We start from the raw sequence: 19,547 nt of genomic DNA on the forward strand, positions 1-19,547 counted from the left end.
AGAGAGGGTGACAGAACTTTGTTTGACGTGAAACGTGCCGGGAAGGGGCGTTCCAGGTCTTACAAAGTTCCTCATGCACTTCTGGTAAACACGACACTGGGGGCGGGCGCGGCTTGGAGCCGCCCTCAAACCCGAGGCTCCATGTAGCCAGCCGCGAACGCCGGGAGAGGCAGTGCGGGCACTGCAACCCAACACTCACGGCGGCCCGGGAAAGCATGGCTGACATTTCGACGTCCGCTTCTTCCTGGGCTCGACCCCCCGAGGGAGGGAGCCCGAGGAATCATCGGAGTCGGATGGCAGTACGTCACCCCCTGATGCTGCAAGAGACATATCATCACGCATCGTGTCTGAATACGTGATTGAGGAATAAGACGGTGGGACCGTCTCCTGGGGAACGGTCAGACGAGCGAGACGAGGTGCGAACGGTCCATGAGCCAGTGGCTGGCGGATTATCGCTCACAGTAATCCTCATATCACCCTCGCTGCTTGCCGTAGCGGACGGCAGGGCCGTAGTCCTGCCGCCACGGAACGGGGAGCAAACGAGGTGGTGGCTGAGTCCCGTGGGAACACAGCCACCCGTGACGCAACGTCTGAATCGTCACCGCCCGGCAGTGCGGGCAGGACGTATCCACAATGTCTGCCCCAGCGTACTGGAAGCAGGCATCGTGTCCGTCCCCCTCCTCGATGAGTGTGTTGCACCCATGAGAACAGCGGGACAAGCCACGCTGGAGAAATTTGCTCTTTTAGAAAGGAAATTTGCTCGAACACCTCCGGAACTGCCGAGACGCCCAGGGGAGAGTCACTGCAGGAAGGGACCGTCCGCTGTACCACGTAGTAGATTCCAGCAGAAAAATGATCACCCAAGATCGTAGAGAAGCTCATCAGATGCGTAGGCTGTGAAGAACAAAAGGTGAATGAATGAGCAGGCCGGCTTCCCGCTTATACCCGGACATCCGGGGAGGAGTCCGGCATGCAAATTTCATTCGCCAATTTTCATTGGCCTTTTCTAAATACTCAGAAGATGATAGGTTCTCAAGACAAACCCCATTCTGTAGGTTCGACACAACGTCGAGAGACCGACAGAAAGGGAAATTCGATTTTTCTGAAGAAAATGTAAGTGTTGCTTTTCGTGGCGAAACATGGATCCTAACATCCTTGATGTTTTAACATCAAATTACCATGATTAAACACGATGTTAACATGATTAGCATGTCGCTAACATAATGTTAACATGATTAGAATGTTGCTTGAAGGATGTTAGAATGATGCTAACATGATGTTAACATGATTAGAATGTTGCTAGCATGATGTGTCCATGATTATGATGTTCCTAGCAAGATAGCTATCATGTTAGCAAACTTGTCTGTTACCAGTGTTGTAAATAATGTCGCAATGAAATGACTAGCTAGTTCGTTTTCTCCAACGAAGCATTGTACTATGGTCAGGGCCGGCGCTACCTATAGGCAGAGCAGGCAGTCACCTAGGGCCTCAAGCTTGGAGGTGGAGCCTCCAGAACTGTAATGTGTCTCCAACTTCGATGCATATAACATCAACAGTGTCTACTTGTCTACTTGAATCTTGGCCATGTCACATGGAGCGCAAGTCGCACAACTGGGAAAAAGCACAATTTTTATGACTTAAAATCTGTCATTTTGAAGTGAAAGTGGAACACACCTACAGTACCCCTATACACTTGTCCACCAGCCAAGACAGGAAGCAAAAAAACTAAACTTATAGTCCAGGAGTCTTCACCTAAAATTGCTTGAGGTCCAGTAAACGAACCCTCCTTACCAGCCGAGGTCCGGACAATTAAATACCTAAAAACATGAATTGATGGTTTTTGGCAGACCAAAGAAATAAACATGTCTTTTCATATCTATACGACGGCATAACAATGTCTGACAACAATATAATGAAGGAAAATGTGCAAAATTCCCTAACATCTAAACCTGGACTGAACATACATTCATTTCAACATTAACAACTTTAAAAGAAAACTAAAGTGTTTAACATTTTACACTGATTAACAGTGATTAACAAATACACTGCAAAAAATGACTTTCTTACTAAGTGTTTTTTTCTTATTTTCCGGTAAAAATGTCTAAACATTCTTGAATCAAGAAGCATTTTCTTGATGAGCAAACTGACCTAAGAAAATAAGTCTTGTTTTTAGTAAAAATATGAAATTTCAGTGAATTTGTGCTTAAAACAAGCTAAAAAAATCTGCCAATGGGGTAAAAAAATAATCTTGAATTGATTGACTAAGAAAAAGGTAATCCTTAATTCAAGATTATTTTTCTTACCCCATTGGCAGATTTGTTTGCTTGTTTTAAGCACAAATTAACTGAAATTTCATATTTTTTTACTAAAAACAAGACTTATTTTATTAGGTCATTTTGCTCATCAAGAACATGCATCTTGATTCAAGAATTTGTAGACATTTTTACTGGAAAACAAGAAAAAAAGTTCTAAGTAAGAAAGTCATTTTTTGCAGTGTAGCAGCATCAAGTTGTGACTGATCATCCTCTGATAACATTTCAGATCTTCTTGTGGCTGGTGCAGCTGGTGCAGTTTGTTTAATATTTTATTTTAGTTCATGTCTTTATTTTCCTTCTACAAGTGTTTCACACGCAGCCTCCATGCACTTTTACTATTAGACTGAAAGGGCTTTTTATGGTTTCCTAAGATCCACTGTATTCTTAGTGAACATTCATATGCTCGTTGTTGGGCAGTAAGTGAGTGAGGGAGGACCTGTGTAGATCGCTACTACTGGGCTTTGAGGTAATATATTTTTGTGTCCTTACCTCGGACTGCTGCGGGCAAGTTTCTTCAAAGTGTCTATGTCTAATTTCATAATGCCGTTTAAGGTTTCCACTTTTGACAACCGCAACAGACTCCGAGCAAATGAGACAAACCAGTCTCGTGCATGTCGATGCAGGAAAAATAAATCTCTCTACCCATTCATCTTGGAAAACATGGCTTTCAGCGTCAACTTTTCTAACTTTTGAAAAGGACATTGTTTTTCAGTCACTGAGAGCTACATCTGTCTGTGCGCTGTGCCTAAACTGTCTCGGCTCTCTTCACTCATCGACGTCTGAACGTAGCAACAGTGCGCATATGTTATCTGTCCATGGTGCCGTAGGACCCAAACTGCTACTGAGCGGACCTTGATGTGCCTGGTATGAATTTGATTGCATTAGAAAATAATGTTAGGCGTTCATTTATTTATTATGTCAAAAGGCTTTGAGGTCCGGACGGACGCATCTCGCGGTCCGCATTCGGACCAGAGTCCGCTAGTTGGTGACCCCTGTTATAGTCCATTGGTCCAGTGTCTGAATGTATAATGAGAATAAACACTTTTCTGCAGCTGACCGATTTTAAGTCATTAAAATGGTGCTTTTTCCCATTATAAATATATACAGTAGGCTAAACTCATCCAAAAGAGTGGAAAAGTAATGGCTGCGTTTCCCTAAAATTTTATTGAGAGCTATTTCAAATTGAAACAGACTTTTTAATAAAATCATTGACTACTTGAAATGTTTGCATTTTTACAGTGTAATAAAATATTTTATATATTCATAAAGGTGGAGGGGATGGGGGTGCTGTGAGGGGCTCCAAAATAAATTTTGCCTAGGGCCTACAAATGTTTAGAACCGGCCCTGACTATGGTTGTTAACCAGTGAGTTGCGTCATTGTATGGGAAACGCACCCCAGAGCAGCCTGAAATGCCCAGCTGTCACAGGACAGGACAGGACAGGGTAGGGTATGCATTGGCAGGTGGCTGAGGGGCAAAGGACTGAGGCAGGGGGACAAGATGGTAAAATTAGCTGGGCAGGTGGCTGAGGGGCAAAGGACTGAGGCAGGGGGACAAGATGGTAAAATTAGCATCTGACTCAGGGCTTTTTAACTTTTCCCCTCACTGCAGAAACAACAGCCAACAGTTATGTGGTGAAGTAGTGTGATAAACAGTACTCTCTGCAGGCTGATAGCTAAAAACATGGACATATAGGCTCTAGACTTGGGCCCGTATTCACAAAACATCTTAAGGCTAAAAGTAGCTCCTAATTGATTTAGGAGAAACTCTTAAAAATAATGGCCGTGTCTGTCCTAATTTTAGGACTCCTAAATGTTTGTGCTAAGAGTATTTCACAAAGCGTTTTAGTGCTAAAACTAGCTCCTTAAAGGACTCATTGTATGAGCACTTTCAACAAGTTGGTATGATTTATTAGGGTCTTCATGAAATGTCTGGAACATATTTTGCTTAAAAACACTCAATGGTTGTGTAAACAAAACCCTTTTTGTCTTGTCAAAAACAGGTATGCTCACAGCAACCCGTTTTGGCGCATGTCTCTTTAAATGATGAGTTACAGCGCACCCCACCCCCTTCCGTCCGGCGTGTCAACACAACACACGCGTAGTACGGCCAATGGTTTTGCTGAATTATGTTTCCTGAACTCATCCGTTTTTAGTTTAAACTTACTCTATATTTATGTTATTTGGCAAATCGGCACTTGGAGTTTAGTGACAGATTTTTCAGCCTAAGGACGAATGATTTGAGACGTTTAAAATGAAACTAACCGCAGTGTTCGCTCCTGTTCATTATCAAAACAAACAGCTTGCCGCAGCTGAACATATTAACGCACATAATGTATTAACATACATACAGCTAAACTCCAAGTGCCCATTTGCCAAATAACATAAATATAGAGTAAGTTTAACACTGGCATTGAATGTTCTATTTAGCCTGTGACTGACTTAGCTCCCTTCGCAATCATATGCTAATGTTATCCTCCTATATATAAGGTACATGTACGTCAATTCAGACTGTTGATAAATATTACATACATCGGCAGCTTTGTCTCGTTCAGTTGGTCTCGATCCCTCTTGAGGAACAACTTTGAAGCTAATCCTGCTTGTAATGTCCCAGGTTGATAAAGCACTCTGGCTTGAAGTGATTCGCGCAAACAAGCAGGTTTTTACTTATGGTTTCTGAGGGATTTCCACTAAAAATAAATCCACTCCTGTCTCTTCCGAGGTTAGGACTCTTTGCAGCGACTACATTGCATGTTGTCCACAAACTTTAGCCATGGCGTCACGTACACTGCTGTCGCTTGTGAAAACAACAATTGAGGCTGCGCCGTGGGTAGAATTGTGTAGATTAAGGGTAATATTATAATAAGAGCCTAGGTCTACGTCACATCAGGAGCGAAATCTGAACGGCTCGATTTCTCACATGCTTGCAGAGAAAGGCTTACCAAAACAAAGTTACTGGGATCTTGTTTTTCATGTTTTCTGGGTTGCTAGATGCACCGGGGACCCGATTATAGCACTTAAACACAGAAAAAATGTGACTTTCATGCAATGGGTCCTTTAACAGGTGAGATGTTAGGAGTAGTGAAGAGGACTCCTAAGTCACTAAGACCAACTCACAACAATCCTAAAATGGCTATAACACCAGCAGTCTGCCTTGAAACTTAACATTTTAGAAAATTTCATGACAATGAACTAAACCATAAAGACTTCTAATATCTGCTAAATGTTTATGAGACAAGCAAAATGCTTACAATTAGCTGAACATATACTTCAACCTATAATATAATATATTGAATAATATAATGTAGCAAAGCTCAATAAAACGGGAAGGAAGGAGGCGGGAACCGGCGAACATTCAAACACTTTAATCAAAATAAATAAACAATAAACAGCAGTAAAAAGTCCAAACATAAACAAAACTTAACATTTACGGGCCCGGTCCTCTCTCGTCGGCAGTCCCGTCGCTCGTCCTCTTATGCTCCCGAGCTCCCCCGTGAGGCATGCGGGACCGGTGCGCATACAGCTGATAATCATTATCACTCACGCCACCGGCCCTGCCTTCCTGCCCCACGGCTCTCGTCCCACCTTCCTCGCTACATACCCCCATCGCCCCTCACAGGCTGGGGGTACCCCCGCGCCTGTGCTTACTTCCCCCGGGGGGGCCCCCCCTTGAGAGCCCCAGCGCCTGGGGGTACGCACCGACGAGACGAGAGAACGGAGGCGGGAGCACCCCGAGCCAGCCAAGAGGCTCCTCAGCCAGCCAAGAGGCTCTTCCTCACGGTGCTATGCGGTGGTGCTGGACATCGGGGGGACGGCCCGCTCCTCCACCACTTCCTGGCGGTTGGCGGTGGCTTCTTTGGCTGAGGGTAGCCGGCAGCGAGTTTTCTGTTCCTTGCTCCTCCCCTTTTCCTCGGTGGATGGCAGCAGGCTCCGGCCCACGGCAAACGGCCCGAACTCCTCCACTCCCTCCTCTATGGCTGCCACCCCACCTCGGCCCAGGAGCACGGCAGCGAGGTCCTCGTCCCAGCCGATTCCTCTTGTTCCAGCACCACCGCCTCGGGCAGCCACTGGCGGACGTCCCTCGTCCGCGCTGCCCGAACTCCTCAGCACCGCAATGCCCTCGGCGGCGAGGGCTCTTCGACAGCATGTCCCTCCTTCCTCCCTGGTTTCGGCACCAATGTAGCAAGTTTCAATAAAAGGAAGAAAGGAGGTGGGAACTAGCGAACATTTAACACCAAACTATAATCAAAAATAAACAAACAATAATACGGAAGTAAAAGTAGGCCGGCAGCCCCTCACGGACGACTGCCGGCCAGACAAACATAAACAAAACTTAACATATGTCCGGGCCCGGTCCTCTCTCGTCGGCAGTCCCGTCGCTCGTCCTCTTATGCTCCCGAGCTCCCCGTGGAGGCATGCGGGACCGGTGCGTGTACAGCTGATACTCATTATCACTCACGCCACTGGCCCCGCCTTCCTGCCCCACGGCTCTCGTCCCGCCTTCCTCGCTACATATAATACTTGAACCTATACTTAAAAGTGCGGAAGTTCATTTTCCCTTCTTGGGCAACCAACCAATCACAAAGACTTACAAATACGCTCGATGCGGGATAATTTAACCTTCCAAGCACTATATGAGGTTGAAAATGAAGATTCAGAGGAAACACTCAAGTCCTTCCTTAAACAACAACTCGAAATACCAGAAGATGAAGTCAAAACATCACTTTCTCCAGAGTTCACCGTAAGAAGTATGCAAGCGCACTACAAAGTGGAAAGAAATCTCCTGGCCCCAGACCCATCGTGGCCCGCTTCGAGCACTTCAAACAATGCGAGCAGGTTCGGAATATGGGGAAACGGCTTAAAGCAGGGTTCGTACGGGTGCTGGAAATCCTGAAAAATTATTGATTTTTAATTTGGTGTTTTCAATATTTAAAAAATGCTTGGATTCTGGATGAAGGGCTTGAAACTGCTTGACATTTTAATTGCTTAATTTCATATCAAATCAGTATGTACAGTTAACTTTTTAGTTAAAATAACTGAAAAGTTCTTATTGCGTTTGCCGTTTGCATTAAAAACATTCTGAGCTTTGCTTGCCGCTCTGATTCTGCACACGTGACTTGTGGCTACATATGAAGAGTTCAGATGCAAAACCCTCTAAAAACAAGATTATGATGTTAAGTGAATGCTCTCCACACATAGTATACGTTACTCAAATAATTTTACTTCAAAACCCACTAAAAACCACACTCTGCCGGTTTGAAACATTTGCTGGAATTAAAGTTAAATGAAGGAGCCTGATAAAAATGCTTGTTTAAACGAAAAGCCATTTGATGGACTTAGAGGGTTTTGCATCTGAATTCTTCATATGGAACAGACAACATGGGAGTATTGAAAACTAAATAAAATTTATGGTTAAAACGAATTCCACTATCAGCGCTGGCCTTCTATGTTTTTCATTGAGCCATGTTCCCGACCGGCATATACAAATCCTTATTCTTTCAAATATAAGCCACATGTAACAAACACTCAGCGCACTCAGTCTATTGCAGGATTAGGACTAACAAAATGATGCAAAACTCATCTCAAATAATATTATGCAATATATTATTATATATTTGTTCTTTTTTATGGACAAAAAGTACATAATGTAGCACCCCACTCCCCTGAGGAAAGTTGGAATGGGCCCTTGGGTTCTTTAAAGGAGAGGTTGTTCGAATGGTTTTACTAGATGTGAAATAAGTCTCTGGTGTCCCCAGAGTGTGTATGTGAAGTTTTAGCTCAAAATACCCAGCGGATCATTTATTATAGCATGTTGAAGTTGCCAGTTTTTGAGTGTGTTTAAAAACGCACCGATTTTGCTTATATCTCTTTAAATGTTAATGAGCTTTTCATCCCAGCCCCCTCTCCAGAGGAGGGCGGAGTTTCAGGAACTCGTGCTGATGCGTACCGGCCAAAACAAAACATCAAAATGTCAGTAATTGTTATTGGTGTTCAGCCCTATATGTACGAACCGGAGTCTGACACTGATGGAGAGACACAAGAGGAAGTCAGAACCTTAAGAATGTAACGGGACGTTTCCGAATGGTTAGTTGTAATTTTGCAGTTATTGTGAAATTAACGTTCTTCAAGTGATCAATAAGCATTAGCATTGTCCGTCATGATAATGTATACATCGCAGTGCAGGTGCTCGTGTGGGAATTGCAGTAAAATGACTACAGAGCCAGAGAATAAATGCTGCATGGAGGTTGAGCGGGTATAATTTAGCGTTACTACAGTTATACTACGCTTTCAACGTTGTTCTATCATGTACTGTCACACTTACTTTACGTATTGTTTATGATAAGCCCGACAGCATGTGAGGGCAGCATCAATAAATACAGTTAGACGCTGTACTTCTATTGTTAGCAACATTACCAATATAGCGTGATAACAAGCACATTAAGAGTGGCAATTTTGAAAGACTAATCAGCTACAATATGAGGTGTGATACTTCTGCTGGATATGAGGACACGAAGTGTTGGTATTGCTCCCGGTTTCAGTAGCAACCTCGTTGAAAGTCCAGTGTTGTACTGGCCCTCATTCGTGAACATCGGCATGAAATGATTGGCGGAAACATGAAATAATTTACAGATTCTCAGCAGGACATTGCCTTCATAAATGAAATTTAACCATGCTGTTCTCTGTAACTCAGCTTGCGGGAGTCTATGTAGACAGTTATGCTGGTCGGTACATCCTAATACAGAACAACTGTAGTGCCTCCGTGGCGCAGACATTGTGTAGCTCCAGTGACGATCTAACAATGGCGAGTGTTGTACTTCCCACATGGGGCTGTGTGTCTAAGCAAATAGGCCAGATCGTCACCACTGTTGGGCGGGCTTTGTCGTTGAGTGACGACATTAACGGCAGAATTCAAATCTTTGCTTTTACCAACAGGGTTTTTGAATAACGCAAATTGTTAAAAAAGGAGTGAGCACATTTTTAACATTTTAGACTGCTTGTTTACAGACACTGTGGACACGTATTAATGTTTTAACACATTATAAAATGCAAAATATGTGCACTTTAAGTTTGAGATCTCTCTACAATCTTATAGATATTATGGTCTTTGTATTAACAAACCTTTGTTTTCTGGGATACCCTCAAGTATAGCAACTACTAAGCTACAAGTAAAACCACATGCAATAGAAAATCCAAACAGGATTTAATAAACAATGGATAAAAGAAAGATTAGAGCAGATAAATGATAATACATGAAATACATGTAAAATTAGGTTTAAATTAGTAAGTAACTCTAGACTTACTCCTTATCAAACCCTCTCATAGAATATTATTGTCACGGATTTGCGTGGAGAAGAACCCAATTGCAGGCAGTGGGGATGACGGGGTTAAACAAAAGACTTTTAATAAACAATTGAACAAAACAAAAACCCACGATGGGGAAAACAAGACACGATAACAGGGGAAGACAGGCACAAAAACTGACTACATTAAACTAACAAGACTAAATACAACACTTTGACAAAACTATGAAAAAACTAACACTAGACTAAACACTTACCAAGGCATCACTTGACTTTGGCGGAGTAATCCACAAGGAACAAGACAGCATGTACAGAGGTACAAGCACGACGATACAAGAACAACGAACGAGCACAGGACAATGAACACGAGGGCATTTTAAAGGGAGACAAACAAAGGAAGATAACGAGGGGCAGGTGAGGAACTTAAGACACGGCAGGGAAGCAATACGGGAAATGAGAGGGGTGGAGCCAATGACGAGACACGAGAAAGCACATGGAATGTCAATGGTAAACACCCCATGACTTTCTCACACTAAACATAAGGGATCTGTCACGATCCTGCCACAAGACTAGAAAATCCTGAAGCAGAAGGCAGGACCATGACAATTATTTCAGCACAAACCTTGTAGTCAGTGAATACCAAGCAATACTTCAAATGTGCACACCCCACCTTTAACAGTTAGTAGGCTGGGAAATAAAATAGTTACCCTTTTTCAGTATATCAACAAGATTCAAAACAGTGTTTTGTACTCAAACACACAGTAACACCAGATATACCCAAGTCTCTTCTTTCAAATTCAAGCTCAGAAAGTTAATGTAAATGTCCCAGGCGTCACTCAATGTTCAAAAATGCAATATAAAAATGTTGCAGGATGGAAACAAGATGGTGGTTGCCTTTACCGAAGAAAGTTCAGGCCGTACACTAAACCACAACTCCACAGCACGAGAGAAATCAGTCCAATAAATCTAACAGCAGTTCCGTGCACATGTCCCACGAAGCCAGAGGAACCACTGAGAATTTCCGGATTCTCAGGGCGCTATCTGGATACGTATCTTTGAAAAACATCTGGTAAGAGACCCAATACACTCTTGTTTTTCACTGCAGCGAACTCGAATGTCTCTCATGGCCGTCTCAGCTCCGTTTCGTAAGAAGCAGAGGCAATTACATTTTCTGCACTCCTCTCTCTACATTACCGCTTCTCTTTTTTCCAGCTCCCGAACAGTTTAACCAATCCTGACCTTCAACAGCAGGTACGTAAATTAAAGCAACAGTACAATGTCTTCATAAACTTACACTTAACACATTTTCTCTACATTGTAACCATTCAAAGGAACATATACATTATACATGATGGGTTTTTCTCCTCACAGGCTTATTCTCCAATGCCTCCACAGTTGGAAACCTCAACCAGATTCCCTATTGGCAAGAGATGATCTCTATGGAGCACTTTCACCCCGCCTTTCCCTGTTTCAGTTAGGACTTGGTAGACAGGCAGATTTGGAAGCTTTCGTTTGACAATGTATGGGACAGGACTCCACTTTGGTTGCAGTTTATGTTTTCCTTCGATACCCAGGTTCTTGATTAACACACGATCTCCCGAGTCCAGAGATTCGAAAACAACTCTTTTGTCATAGGACCTTTTGTTACGCTGGTGAACTTTGTCAGCCTCTTCAGCAGCTAACCAGTAAGCACATTTCTTATCTTCTTTCAGCTTAGCAACATACTGTGAGTGTGTTATGTCACCTATTCTATTCCAAAGCATATGTCCACTGGAAGTCTCGCCTCCCTACCGAACATAATAAAGTAAGGGGAATAACCGGTGGCATCATTTCTGGTTCTGTTGTATGCATGAACCAGATAAGGTATCTGCTGACTCCAGTTCCATTTTTTCTTAGCATTTAACGTTCCAAGCATGGCTAGAAGGGTACGGTTAAACCATTCTGGTTGAGGGTCACCTTGTGTGTGATAGGGTGATAATCATGACTTTTTAATACCTAGCAGGCTCAACATGTCTTTGATCAGTCTACTCTCGAAATCGCAACCTTGGTCGGAATGTATGCGCACAGGAAGTCTATAATGTATGAAGTACTTTTCAACCAGAATTTTCGCAACAGTGGGAGATTTTTGGTTTTTACTTGGGAAAGCGTATCTAATGAAATGGTCTGTGACTACTAGCTCATTGCTTATACCCTTGGAATCTGGCTCCACAGCTAAGAAATCAATACAGACCAAGTCCATAGGGCCACTACTTCCCATTTGTTGTAGTGGAGCTGCTTTTTGACAGGGACTTTTGCGAGTGACACAAGGACCACAATTCTTCACATATTATTGCACATGAATAGCCATCTTTGGCCAATAAAACCGACTTCTCAAAAGATCTGTGATCCTCTCACTATCGAGGTGACCCAAGTCATCATGCATAACTTGGATAACTGAGGCTCGAAACTTGGCGGGCAGTACTAGCTGTTATATTTCTGTGCCAGACATTTTTGTTATCCGCTGAAGCAATCCATCTTGCATCAACAGTCGTCCAGCTTCATGTTTCAGCGTGACTAACTCAGGGTCCACCACTTTGTGGGACCATCTCTCTTTCACAGCAGCAATTGCCTGTCTCAGCACTCTTCATACTGAGCTTTTATCAATTCAGGTTTCAAAATCAGCTCTAATGACTTCAGCTCTAACCTTGTTGGATAAGCATAAGCTTCAGGAATAGATTCAGTTGGGGCACCTAGCTGTTCTACACACCGCTGACTTGCCTCTGTGGACAGGCGAGGGCAAACTCTCTGACATATGGTTTTCACTCCAGGTGCAGGTATGTCTCTCCATTCATCAATTTTGTCATCCATGTATTTCCTGGACAGTAAATCAGCATTTGTGTTATTTTTTCCAGGCCGGAATTGAATGCTGATCTCATACGTTGCCAATGCTGCTAACCACCTGTGACCTGTGATGTTCAAATTAGCAGAATTTAAGACATATGTAAGTGGGTTGTTGTCAGTTCTGACAGTGAACTTAGCACCATATAGATAATCGTGGTACTTGTCCACAACGGCCCATTTAAGTGCCAGAAATTCAAGTTGGTGTATGGTGTACTTCTGCTCTGAAGGTCTCAACTTTCGGCTAGCAAACACCACAGGGCGTAGCCCCTCTGGATACTCCTGATAAAGTACTGCACCAAGGCCTGTCAAGCTGGCATCCACATGAAGAAAGTAGGGCTTGCTGGGGTCAGTGAATGCCAGAACAGGAGCGTTGGTAAGGCAGCGAATTATCTGATTAAATGCATCCGTTCAAGCCTGGTCCCACCGTTCCCCAAACGGCTCAGACTCCTTGAGGAAGGCAGTGTGCCTTTCTTTGACAGGCTTCTTTCCTTTCTGTGTTGGTGCATATCCCTTGGTAAGCTCGGTCAATGGCCTTACAATAGCTGAATAATTTGCAATAAATCTGCGATAATATCCACAGAAGCCAAGAAATGATCTCAGAGCCTTCAAGTTGGTTGGCTGAGGCCAACTAGTCACAGCTGCTACCTTCTCTGGGTCCGTTGCCATCCCTTCTTTAGACACAATGTGTCCAACATACTTAACACGGGGAAGCAGAACTGACACTTATCCAGCGAAACCATTAATCCTGCCTCTTCCAGACGATCCAAGACTTTAAGAAGTCTTTCTTCGTGTTCCTCCAACGACAAGTTCAAGTTCACTTTATTTCTATACCACCTTACAGTTCAAACTAAATTTGCCAAGGTGCTGTACAAGAGTATTAAACAAACCACAATATATAAGAGTGTAAAAACAGACAGATAAAACAAATACATTACAAAGAGTCAAAAGCACAAGAAAACAAATGTGTTTTTAGCTTCGATTTAAATTGGGAAGAATTGGAAGAAAAGTGGAAAATGGAAAATGGAAGAAAGGGGTAACCCTACATACAAAGAATTACAATAATCCGAGTTGTGTGGAGATAAAAGCATGGATAACTGTTTCCAGCCTTCTCCTACTCAGGAGGGGTTTGACCTTAGCTAGCCGGCGGATATGATAAAAACTGGTGCTCACTATTGTATTGATTTGCTTTCCTAATTTGAGGTTGTTTTCCAGGAAGAAGCCGAGATTTTATGCCTCTGAGGTAAGGTGTGGATTTAGGGTGCCGAGGTCAATTGCGTCCCCGCCAGGTTTTCCATTCGGCCCAAATAAAATAATCTATGTTTCGTCGGCATTTAGAAGCATAGAGTTATTTTTGAGCCATTCTTTGATTTCTTGCAAACAGACTTCCAGTCTTTTATACACTCACCTAAAGGATTATTAGGAACACCTGTTCAATTTCTCATTAATGCAATTATCTAATCAACCAATCACATGGCAGTTGCTTCAATGCATTTAGGGGTGTGGTCCTGGTCAAGACAATCTCCTGAACTCCAAACTGAATGTCAGAATGGGAAAGAAAGGTGATTTAAGCAATTTTGAGCGTGGCATGGTTGTTGGTGCCAGACGGGCCGGTCTGAGTATTTCACAATCTGCTCAGTTACTGGGATTTTCACGCACAACCATTTCTAGGGTTTACAAAGAATGGTGTGAAAAGGGAAAAACATCCAGTATGCGGCAGTCCTGTGGGCGAAAATGCCTTGTTGATGCTAGAGGTCAGAGGAGAATGGGCCGACTGATTCAAGCTGATAGAAGAGCAACTTTGACTGAAATAACCACTCGTTACAACCGAGGTATGCAGCAAAGCATTTGTGAAGCCACAACACGCACAACCTTGAGGCAGATGGGCTACAACAGCAGAAGACCCCACCGGGTACCACTCATCTCCACTACAAATAGGAAAAAGAGGCTACAATTTGCACGAGCTCACCAAAATTGGACAGTTGAAGACTGGAAAAATGTTGCCTGGTCTGATGAGTCTCGATTTCTGTTGAGACATTCAAATGGTAGAGTCAGAATTTGGCGTAAACAGAATGAGAACATGGATCCATCATGCCTTGTTACCACTGTGCAGGCTGGTGGTGGTGGTGTAATGGTGTGGGGGATGTTTTCTTGGCACACTTTAGGCCCCTTAGTGCCAATTGGGCATCGTTTAAATGCCACGGCCTACCTGAGCATTGTTTCTGACCATGTCCATCCCTTTATGACCACCATGTACCCATCCTCTAATGGCTACTTCCAGCAGGATAATGCACCATGTCACAAAGCTCGAATCATTTCAAATTGGTTTCTTGAACATGACAATGAGTTCACTGTACTAGAATGGCCCCCACAGTCACCAGATCTCAACCCGATAGAACATCTTTGGGATGTGGTGGAACGGGAGCTTCGTGCCCTGGATGTGCATCCCACAAATCTCCATCAACTGCAAGATGCTATCCTATCAATATGGGCCAACATTTCTAAAGAATGCTTTCAGCACCTTGTTGAATCAATGCCACGTAGAATTAAGGCAGTTCTGAAGGCGAAAGGGGGTCAAACACCGTATTAGTATGGTGTTCCTAATAATCCTTTAGGTGAGTGTATTGTGTGTGCGTGTGTGTGAGTACGGTAAAACAGGAAAAAAAGACATGTGCAATTTCAAACTAATGACCCTATACTTAAAAGCGCTCTTTTTTCCTTCTTGGTCAACCAACCAATCAAAGTCTTTAAAAGACTGTGTCATACATAGCAACGGGGTCAGCCCCGCCTCCTCACTAAGATAAAAGTTTTTGTCTTTTCCTTGCTCAGAGTTTCTCTCAGATTGGTCCTGAATCGTTTTTAAGATAAGACTCCTACGTAGAAGTTTTTAAGCTAAATTAAGAGCTTTCTTAGAGGATTCTTAGAAGCTTTAAGAATACAGGCCCTGTGGTCTACAAAATCAAAAGCTGAGCTTAGATCTAGCAACACTAGTGCCGTAGTGTCACCAGCATCTGTGTCCATTAAGATGTCATTAAAAACTTTTAATAATGCAGACTCAGTGCTATGCCATGTTTTAAAGCCTGATTGGAAATGTATTTGCTATTTAAACATGACGTGAAAATGATAACTGCGTTGGACTGAAACTAGCAAAAAACACTTTTAATTTTTTTTAATTCAGGCCCAATTTTTGGGAAGCATGCAAAATGTAGGCCTATTTAATTTGTCAGACAGTCAACAATTTAAGTTGGTAATGTCATTTTAGGATTTTTTTAAGCGCAAATGCCCTGGGCCCGTATTCTTAAAGCTTCTAAGAATCCTCTAAGAAAACTCTTAATTTAGCTTAAAAACTTCTACGTAGGAGTCTTAGCTTAAAAGTGATTCAGGATCAATCTGAGAGCAACTCTGAGCAAGGAAAAGACAACAACTTTCATCTTAGTGAGGAGGCGGGGCTGACCCCGTTGCTATGTCTTTTGAAGACTGTGATTGGTTGGTTGGCCAAGAAGGAAGAAGAGCGCTTTTAAGTATAGGGTCATTAGTTTGAAATTGCACGTCATTTTTTTCTGTTACCATACTCACGCACACACACAGACACACACATACATTCTTTATCTTTTTATTTACCATGCTGTTAATGTCAACGTATTTGATAGAAAATGAACAGTGACACAATAAGTCTCTGTAAGTGCTGTAATTGTTTGTGTGATCACTATAGAAGATTGTGACAGAACCAAATCATTTCTGCTGCATAGCTGCATTTCTCCAGTTGCTAAATATGTTAATGTTGTGATTTCTTCTATTTCTGGCGCTATGGCATTTCTGCGCTGTTTTGGAGATGTTAGCGTGTCTCTAATAGGATCAGTCACAAACATCTAATGTGTTGTGTCTTATTAACTCACTGTCATTCAATTCAATGTCATTTTATTTTATAGCGCTTTTACAATTTGCATTGCATCAAAGCTATAGAAGAAAACCAAAACCAAGATAATCAAAAGTTGAACACACACACAAACAAAATCTGATAAACCTTAAAAGTAATATGGAAATTGTCATGCATTGCAACACATTTCTTCTCACTTTTCGTGTTTCGTCCATTTTCTCTGCTGCTAAAGAAACTCTTAAGTCTCTTAAAAGTCCTCCTCGCTACTCCTAAAATTTTGGACCTTAAGAGCTCTTTTAAGGGTTAAGATGCTTTATGAATTACTTTCTTCTTTACTAGGATCTTTTCTGTAATTCTAAGGGGAAACGCCCACATTTCTAAGAATTTTCTTAGAATTTTGTGACTAGAAGCAACTCTTTGCGCTAAGATTTTTCATGAATACGGGTCCTGGAATTTGACTTTGTAAAAGGTGTAAGAACCCTGTTAAAGGTAAACCTTTTGGTAATAACGAACAATTTCCCCCCAAAATAATTGTAAGACAGAAAAATCTTCTTCCTGTCTTTTATTCCAATAAACCCTACGGAAGACTTAGCCTGAATCAAGACAAACTTACTCTATATCAATGGTGTGCTGTTTAAAGACCCCAATATTACTCCTTGGCTGTTTTAAGCTGTGTATCACAACTTATTAACAATACGTAGTCATTACAGAGATGATCAGTTTTTTTTCTTTTCGTCTTCTTAATATACTACATGCTACAAAATGTCTGATATTGTAATACTATGATATAATTGCCCAACACCAGAGGTGAAAAAAGTAAAAAAATATTCTACTTGAGTACAAGTAAAATGACCAGTCAAAAAATCTACTCAAGTAAAAGTAAAAAGTAGCTTGTTTAAAATTTACTCAAAGTAAAAGTTACTTTTTAAAAGCGGGGGGACCTCTCCTTTTTTGTGCAACACCAACAATAGTCATCATAGTACCTAATTTTATATATTAAAACGGGTTACAAGTGCACAGCAACAAATAAAGAATTGTCTGTCTTGTTTCGTAGAAATATCACATAATCATATAGCAGAAATATTAACTAAACAATTATTAAATCAATATACATTTTCTTCAGAAGCAAAATTAAGCCTTAAAAAAAGATTTTAGGCCTTAGCTTCTTAACAAATTATTAATGGTACACACTGCTAAATTTCAGTAGTGAAATCACGTATAAATGGTTACACGCAAGGTTCCACGTTTGTACGGAACGAGAGTAAATGTAATGATTGACAGTTGTAACCCGGTCGTTACCATGGCAACATTTTTGCAGTTGATCGCAGTGAACAAGAAACATGAATCCCAAGAGTTTAATCCGTTTGATACGTATCTGCTGTTTTCGGCCTAAGACTGGTTAAGTGAGGCAATTTGAACTAAAACACAGATAGAGACGCGGTGTTTGGATTATGTTCAGAGCTTCACAGCGTGCTCTTGCTGTGTTGCCATGTTTACTTATTTTTAAGAGCTTCGCATTTGTTGTTTAGTTTTTCCTTAAGAAGCTGCATATACATTATTTAGTTAATAAAGTGAACAGTTGCGCTTAGTTTTTTTGCCTTATTAAATGTGTTGATGTGTAGGTTTATTTTGGGCTTGTCATATTTTGCTGTTCTTTTCAACAATATCATCTGGCAACACGGTCCTTTTTACGGCAGGGGTGGTGAGGCTTTTCAAAACGCATGAAATAGCAAGCATATTTTCATGTGACTTTCTTGCCCCACGCTTACAGAAGAGAGAGACATATGATTCACGTTTAAATATGTCATTAATGCAGAAGCTGTTCAGTTCGGTTCCATTCATACTGAGTAAATGTGGTGCAGACACATTACTGAACCGTGCGTCTACAATACGGGATTAAACACTTAAAATATAGCATAATGCACCAAGGTTGTTTGACTTTTACTAAACTGTCCAAACTTCTATTTGTTACCAATTCAACAAGGGTACGAGCATTATTTGTACAAATATTATTTATCTTTACCTCTACATTCTTGCACATAAGGATTTTTATAAAATGCTAGTTTGCACAGCATCCATAATCCTGTCTTGAAGCTGAAATGGTTGCTTAAATAGGGGTTTACTTCATTGTCTTCAGCAGTCAGAGTTCGATGGGGTTTCACCTTTAGGACAGGTGCACTATCGGAGTCTAACTTCTCCGTCTCCATCGCTCTTCTGGTATTAAGGTAAAAACTCTCGCGTCCATCACTCACTGGAGTAATTTCCGGTCACGTTTTTTGCCTTGCAATGTTTTCATTTTTTTAATAACGGATGTGATTTTAAATATAACGAAGTACAATACATCACACAAATCATACTTAAGTACAAGTAAAATGACAGATTTTAAAAGCTACTTAAAAAAGTACAAGTACACAAAAACCTACTCAATACAGTAACGAGAGTGAATGTAATTTGTTACTTTCCACCTCTGCCCAACACCGCTATTCCTGTCTGCCTTTAAGATAATTCCTATTGTCTTGCAGATTTTGAATGATGCTCGGTTGCCCGAAGTTTATATCTGATGAAAAATGTACAGAATTACAAACTATAACTTAGAATCATACCTTTCCAATTTTATTGATGTTTTTTTTCTTTTTTAATTGATTTATTATTTATAATTTTTCATTTACTGTATCTTTCCCTTTTTCTCTCCTTCCCCTTCCCTATTATATACTCGATACCTCTCAGTCCCTTTCTACTCCCCTATCTACAATTGAATTTACTATCTCTTGTATTTGGGGTAAAACTGGCTAGCCAACGATGGGTAAGATCTCATATAGAAATGAGACAACCTAAGACAGGCACAGTCCCCTCATATCTACACATCCTCTATCTGAATACGGTCTTTTTTAAAGATATACCTCTCTAGATGACATAGCCTACCTACTATATCTAATCAATTCCAATTGAAGACTGGTTAGGCTACGACGGGTAAGATCTTCCTTGAGATGAAGACAACCTAAGACAGGCACAATCTCTCTATGTCAGGAGAGGATAAAAGAAAACAAAATGACGGAATGGAATGATATGGGTTTAAGGAGAGGATGGAGAGACTGATTTTGAAAGTGAAGAGGGGTAGGATGAAGAAAAGAAGTGGGGAGGAAAGAAAAAGGGAATAATTAAAGGTAGTAACAGTCTGC

The 19,547-nt window shown here is 41.6% G+C and overlaps 1 protein-coding gene and 1 long non-coding RNA gene across 4 annotated transcripts in view; one reads left to right on the top strand and one right to left on the bottom strand.

Moving 5' to 3' along the window:
- The window catches only part of gse1b (Gse1 coiled-coil protein b), a 375,321-nt gene that overhangs the window by 329,790 nt on the left and 25,984 nt on the right, over positions 1–19,547 (bottom strand). The window lies entirely within an intron of this gene.
- Positions 10,398–19,547, top strand: part of LOC130562507 (uncharacterized) — a 33,143-nt gene continuing 23,993 nt past the window's right edge. For both annotated transcript variants that reach the window (XR_008963975.1, XR_008963976.1), the window contains exons 1-4: positions 10,398–10,865; positions 10,986–11,299; positions 12,263–12,427; positions 12,506–12,594. This is a non-coding gene — a long non-coding RNA (uncharacterized LOC130562507). The remainder of the gene's footprint in view (positions 10,866–10,985; positions 11,300–12,262; positions 12,428–12,505; positions 12,595–19,547) is intronic.

The sequence above is a fragment of the Triplophysa rosa genome, linkage group LG12 (genome assembly GCF_024868665.1).
Source record: "Triplophysa rosa linkage group LG12, Trosa_1v2, whole genome shotgun sequence".
Lineage (NCBI taxonomy): Eukaryota > Metazoa > Chordata > Actinopteri > Cypriniformes > Nemacheilidae > Triplophysa > Triplophysa rosa.